This window comes from Chrysoperla carnea, chromosome 1 (genome assembly GCF_905475395.1).
Source record: "Chrysoperla carnea chromosome 1, inChrCarn1.1, whole genome shotgun sequence".
Taxonomy (NCBI): Eukaryota; Metazoa; Arthropoda; class Insecta; order Neuroptera; family Chrysopidae; genus Chrysoperla; species Chrysoperla carnea.
In genome coordinates this window covers 49,693,611-49,700,684 of record NC_058337.1, presented here as the reverse complement: position 1 = coordinate 49,700,684, position 7,074 = coordinate 49,693,611, and positions in this window count along the sequence as shown.

Below are 7,074 nucleotides of genomic sequence, written 5' to 3'. Positions count from 1 at the left end.
CGTAGCATCAATATTTTTAAGCTCTACAAACTTGAGACTAAACTTAGTATACCTTGCATATTACATATATGCATGGTATAAAAATTTTCTTAAAAGCTGTATAAGGCAAGAGCTGCCATGGGGTTAATCAATACTGTAAATGTAGGAAGAAATAGAACAAATAAAATTATTCGCGGGTGTGCATGATGTAAATACATTCCTTACGCCGTCTTTAGAAATTCATTCGACGACGGGCTATTAACAATATAGAAAAGTAAAGAAATATAGAAAAATTTTCCTGAAACTTCCTGATATCATCAACTAATAATTTGAAATAATATTATATAATTTATAAATATCTATAAAAATAATAATTAAAGAATTCAAAAAATTTTTAAGGTCGCAGTTATGAACATTTCAAAATCAAGAATTATCGCCAATTTATCGTCATGCGGACATTTAAATTTATCTATTTCCAATTACAAATACACAAATCTCTGTAGTAACAATATTTTTAAACAGGATCGAAATTTTGCAATTTTTTTAAATTTCAATGTCAATATTTTATGCATTTACACGCGATGATATCACACGGGTCATAGACACAAAAATGTTTCTGATAATTTATTTAACGAGTATAGCAATTACATTCTCCCAACAATAAAGTAATAAATTTAAAAAAAAAATCTTTTTGTATCATAGAAGATTATGAGGTGAACGCATATATCTGCGAGGCGTAGTTATGCAGCCGAAACTTTTTAAGGGAAACGGGATAATCGAAATATCAGCTATTATAATCTTTTTTGACGAATGTATTTATATCATTCAGTCTTGAAGAAGATAGGTCGTTTTTGTGATTCTTGGTTTTCTATTGATAGACATTATCAGTACTTTGCTTAACCCTAAAGCACTGCTTAGGGGGCCCACCGAGATATGGAGAGCAATTGTTATAAATTCCTTTGGATTTTCATAGGAAGGGCAATTTTTATACTATTTTGTTCATTTTTGGCTGTGTTTTCAAATTGAGGATTATTGAAGGGCATGTGTACAAAAGTGCCCCCACCTTTCTTCTTTGTGATGCCTATATTAACAGTCATATTGATGATCCATTAGTCGACGAATACAATTTGTAATTCACAATACCAGACCTATCAAGTGAACACAAACCATTGACTGAGTTAATTGTTGAAATACCATGTATAGAGAGTGTTGATTATTATGTAAGTAAAGAAAGATCTTACACACAATGTAAAAAGAGTATCTTTCCTTTCACTTCTTCAGTGGATATAATGTATAATATAGACAAACAAACATATACATAATATATGTAACGTATAAATTTAAAATATAAACAAAGTCTGTATACATACTGTATAATGTTTCTAACAAAAGTTGTTGATTTCTTTATAAGGAATATTTTTTACATTTAATCTTGTTCTATTTCTAACGGCTTAGAAGATGGGCTCATATAACTCGACCTCACTTTTACGTCCTTAGCAAGACATAAAATTTCAAATTGATATCTCTTTTCGTTTTTGATTTATCGTATTGACAGACGGGCGGGCGGACAGATAGACATTCCGAAGGACAACCGAAAATGGATTTTAGAAATACCTATACCAAAATTTTGGCCGTGGCATCAATATTTTTAAGTGTTTCAAACTTGGGAGAAACTTTTTAAGCGTTATCAAACGTTTGCTGTACAGTAATACCCCTAAAGAAGATTCCATTTCATAATTTCAAGCAACATATCTGAGGGGACGAAGAATAATTTTTGCAATCAGTTATTTTATTTAATGTAATTCCATTTTCTTAAGTCTGATGGCGCCTACTTTTAAGCCAGTTGGCTACTTGAATATTTATAACATGAATTATTGAACATTTATTTGTCCTTCAATTTTTTTAAATGAATTTAATTAAAAGTAATATTTTTGTTTAGTATACAATTTCGATTTTATCTCAAAATGCCAGGCACTTCCTTCAGAACGAAAACAAATCATAGTTCATAAATAATGTTTACTTTGGGGTCATCAAAAATCATTTGATTATTTTCGTACATAACAGTAGCTGATACAGAGTCCTTCAGATTAATTCTTAGAAGAACTTGGCACACGACTATAAGTTCTTATAAGATATTTTTTTTCAATTTGAATAATTTCATATTGAAAATTTTGTACATATTTGTTAGAAACACTAATATATTTATTTACATTTAGATTTGGAAATGGCTTGATAACCCAAACAATTTTTGCGACTTTAATTTTTTATTTTTGGAAATTTATGAGTAATTCTAAAAACTAATTGAATTGTTTATAAACACTAATTGATATAAAATAATAATTAAAATTAAAATATGATAGGTCAACGATTTTAGTTTATTTACAGGCTGGATCTGATACTAATCTAAAAATATAAATTAATAAAGTAACTTTATGCCAGCTGATAATATGATAAAATTAATATCACGCAGGTCTGCCGCTAGATGTTTGAGTGCCCGCGTGCATTGAAGGTTGTAGCGGCCCCACTTCAACTACGGCACTACGATTAAAGAAACTAAACTGGCCAGGAAGACTTTTAAGGGTTATCTCATATGAATGTGAAAAATAAAACTCAGTTAGTTGTTATCTGTCTGTCTGTACGTCCTCGCATCACGGTTAAACGGCTTATCCGATGCATATTTCACCAAACGATAGAGAATTATCCGAGACAAGTTAAAAATTTTCTTTTATACATCCTCATATGCGTAGGCTGCACTTCAAAATTCAACAAACAGATTTTTTGTATTTCTTTAACACAATTTTTGTTTGAAATATTTTTTCGTGCAATCAATAGTTTGCTTACAATTTAAAAGTTTATTTCAATCGAAATATAAAGCGTATTTTGTATTAAAATTATAAAATAGGGCACATTTTGAAAAAATTTGGGTAATATTTGAGCTATTTTATGTGTAATACTTATAATACGGCCGCAGAGCCGGTTTTCGTGGCCGAAGAAGGTTTACGAATACGACCTTAGGTTTTCGGCGTAATTTTTGAGGCGGAGTCCGAAAATCAAGGTCGTTTTTTCCAAATATGGTGCAGTAACTTTTTATGGGCAATTTAATTGTTTATACCGCTACCAATCATGCTAGGCAATGATTTTTTTAAGCCATGAAAACGGTTAATATTATTCTCTAAAATTAGCCCCTTGAAAGAATTTTTCAAAAATATTAATTAGAATAAAAGTTTCGGGAGAAAACCGGAAAAATAGATATTTTCGCTTATATCTCGGATAGTAATGAAAATAGAAAACTCTACGGCATCTTACTTTAAAAACTAATGGATTAAACATTTAATTTAAGTACCATGCAATACCCAAATATTGTTAAACGGAGAAAGAAAGTTAAACCGATTAAAAATCATGAAATTTTACGAAAAAATGACATGTTATTTGTTTATACGTTTCTTACATACAGTTAAAAAATTGGCCTAGTTGGAAAACTGGCCCCGGATTCGTATTCAGAGATACAAAAAATCTTTACAAACCCATTTTCAGGCCAAAAAAAGATTTTTTTGAGAAACTACAAATTTAAAAACAATACTCTCTTGAGACCGCATATAAAGGTCCACACGAATGGTTTTTTAAGGGTAGAAACTGTTAGACCGATTTTTTTTTCTCGTTGATTGGCCTAATTACCTAAAGCTGGTTTGTTATCGTAACTTAAGAAAAATATCACTATTTTTTTATAGTTGCAGTTATTTATTTATACAAGTAAAACAATAATTATTATGAAAAAATAATGATTAAAAAAATTGTATTTCGATTCTGTTTACTTAATACTACTTTTTTCTGCCAACATCTTATTATTTCTTTCAATTTTCATTTCGATAACTTTTCTGTAGGGCTGATCATTTTGCCAATATTTATGAAGATGATGATTTATGGTTCTTATTAATATTAATTTATAAAGTAGATGATTCTTGAAGGCGAATATATTCTTATTATCATTTATAACAAGTGAAAATAAACAATTGACTGAGTTAATTGTTGAAATACCATGCATAGTCAGTGTTGATATCTTTATCACATTACACATACAAACATGTGACACATACATAACTGATAATCAAGAATAGTACATATTATAAAATTTCCGCCTAATTGGCGCCCTCACGGGTAAACAGTGATGTTTACGAAAAAATGTTTCAAACAAAAGTTGTTTAATTTTTGATAAGAAACATGTTTTACATTTAAACTTTTGTTCTATCTCTAACAGTTTACAAGATGGGTCCTACGGACCCAAGACCCAATTGACCTATGATGCTCATTTACGAACTTGACCTCACTTTTTACGTCCTGAGTACACTGTAAAACTGAGTTTCAGCTCGATATCTTTTTTCGTTTTTGAGTTATCGTGTCCACAGACGGACGGACGGACGGTCGGACGGACAACCGGAAATGGACTAATTAGGTGATTTTATGAACACCTATGACAAAATTTTTTTCCTAGCATCATTATTTTTAAGCGTTACAAACTTGGGACTAAACTTAATATACTATGTATATTTCATATATACATGGTATAAAAAAATTATTTGCCTGTTTAAAAAAAAAGTGTGTCATTGTGGTTATCAAATTTCTAGGAATATTGTATTTTTGCAAAAATGTTTTCATAACATTCTTTTGAGGATAGACTAATTTAAGAGTTGTACATAAAATTATATTAAAAATACGGCCGCTGAGCCGTTTTTCTTGGCTGATTGAGGTTCAAGAAAATGACCTATAAAACAATTTTTAACAATTGAAAATTGAGGCTTTAGATTCAAACAATCTGTAATTATATTTCAGAACATTATAAAAGATGTTCAAAGATGATTTTAAGAATTCAAAAACCTCAAAAATGTAATTAATTTGCATTAATTTTCAGCTTTGAAAATAGGAAACTTTAGGAAAAAATCACAATGCACCTTTTTAACGTAAAATTATCCAAAAACTCGAGTAGCTTTATTTGGGTCGCTTTATCTAGTGCCTGCTCTAAATAACCACATCAAAAAGTTTTAGTTTGGATTCTTTAGGTATGAATTCTAAAAAGAGTAAGATGTTAAATGCACATTTTAATCAAATAAATAAATGTCAATTATAAAAAATTAATGCACTTCTAAGAATGTATGAAATCATCATCTTTAAATAAATTATCGTATTTTATATATAGGTATAAACTTTTAATATACACAGATTAAATATCTTGTAAATAATATACACTGCGTTTAAAAAGTCTGAAAATGGGGAAATATGTTGACAAAAACTTATTTAAAACAAGTGAAAACAAACAATTGGCTGAGTTAACTGTTGAAATACCATGTATAGACATTGTTGAATTTTCTATCACATTTCACATACATACATGTCACACATATATAACTGATATTCCCATATAATACACACTATACAATTTACGCCTAATTTGCGCCCTCACGGGTAAACAGTGATGCTTACGAAAAAAAGTCTCAATCAAAAGTTGGTTATTTTTTTATAAGGAATATATTTTACATTTAAACTTTTGTTCTATCTCTAACGGTTTACATTTTTATGAGTCCTACGGACCCAAGACCCAATTGACCTATGTTGCTCATTTACGAACTTGACCTCACGTTTTACGTCCTTAGCACGCTGAAAAAATTTTAGCGTGATATCTCTTCTTTTTGAGTTATGTTGGCAGACAGACGGACAGAAACGACCGATAAATACTCAAAAACAAAAACAATACTCAAAGTTGCGTGAAATCGAACACTTTTTGAAGTCTTTGAATTGTACTTTCTTTACTCAACATTTCTGGTATTCTTGACTTTTGATACCTTCTGTAGAGAAAAAAAACCCGAAAAATATTTTATCACTTTTTTAATATCCTATAACTTTTTAAATAAACATTAAAAAAAAAAACTTTCAAACAAAAATTTTTAGAAATGCTGTTCCGTAAGACTGATATTTAGATAATCCAATTCATTTCCGACATTCAAAATGACAATGACTTCTAATAGATTTCAATAAATTATTTTCAATAAAAGGTCGTAATTATCTTAAATGCTTTTTGCCAAATGTTACACCAATTATAACCAATAAAATTTACCGAGCTAAGCAAAAAAGGTTCAAACGGTTTGACGGTTACTTGTTTTCATATACGGGATTTTTGTTCCAATTCGTAAACGTTCTTTCTACTTTTTCAAAAGAATTTTGTAACTGATTCCATTCAGTTTAAACTAAATTATAGATTTACAGACTCACATGTAGGCAATTATTTAATATTTCACTTAATATTTTAGCGTAAAAGCTCAGATAGGCTAAATATTTATATATATACATACATTTTTTTTGGTTATACGAGAATATTTATCTACTTAAATTACATAAAAATACGTTTTTTTCATGTATTGTATAATGCAAGGTAATCAAGGTTATTAGAGAGTCCACTCCTTTTAAAATTTTTATTGGATTATATTTTAAAGAAAATAAAAAATTAATAAGAAATTGCTACAAAATTGTACACCTAGACTGTAATGAATACAGAATCAAAATATTCAGCTTTCAATCTTTTGAAATCTCATGTGCTTATTTATTACTGTAACTGTTGCAGATATTTTTAATAGTGAAATGAAAAATATATTTGGTATACGATCATTGGTATACGTAGGCCAAGAATTCAAAAATATGGTGGGAGCGTCAATAAATTAAATGGGATATGTTGCTTGTATTATTAGGTTCAAATGCCCTGCGCTTCTATCTGTAGTTTATGTTATGTACATTGTACACATAGGGATCCTGAAGTGACAATTAAGAAAATTTGATTCGAATTTTAATTAGTGGTTGAGTTTGTTGTATACTTATTCAGTGATAATTGTTTTGAGAATAGTCTGATTAAGATATATCATGGCTCATTTTGTTCCTAATTTAATTTAAAACAAAAGCCATACTTTTAGAATTTGCCCAACGACACCCCATTTATTGTAAATCCCCCGAAAATGGTTAAAATATTGCAAATAGTAAAAAATAGATTAACAGTCTATGTCGGGGGGCTTTTGGCGTCGCTGAATCCAAATCTGAACTCAAAAAATGTGGAAA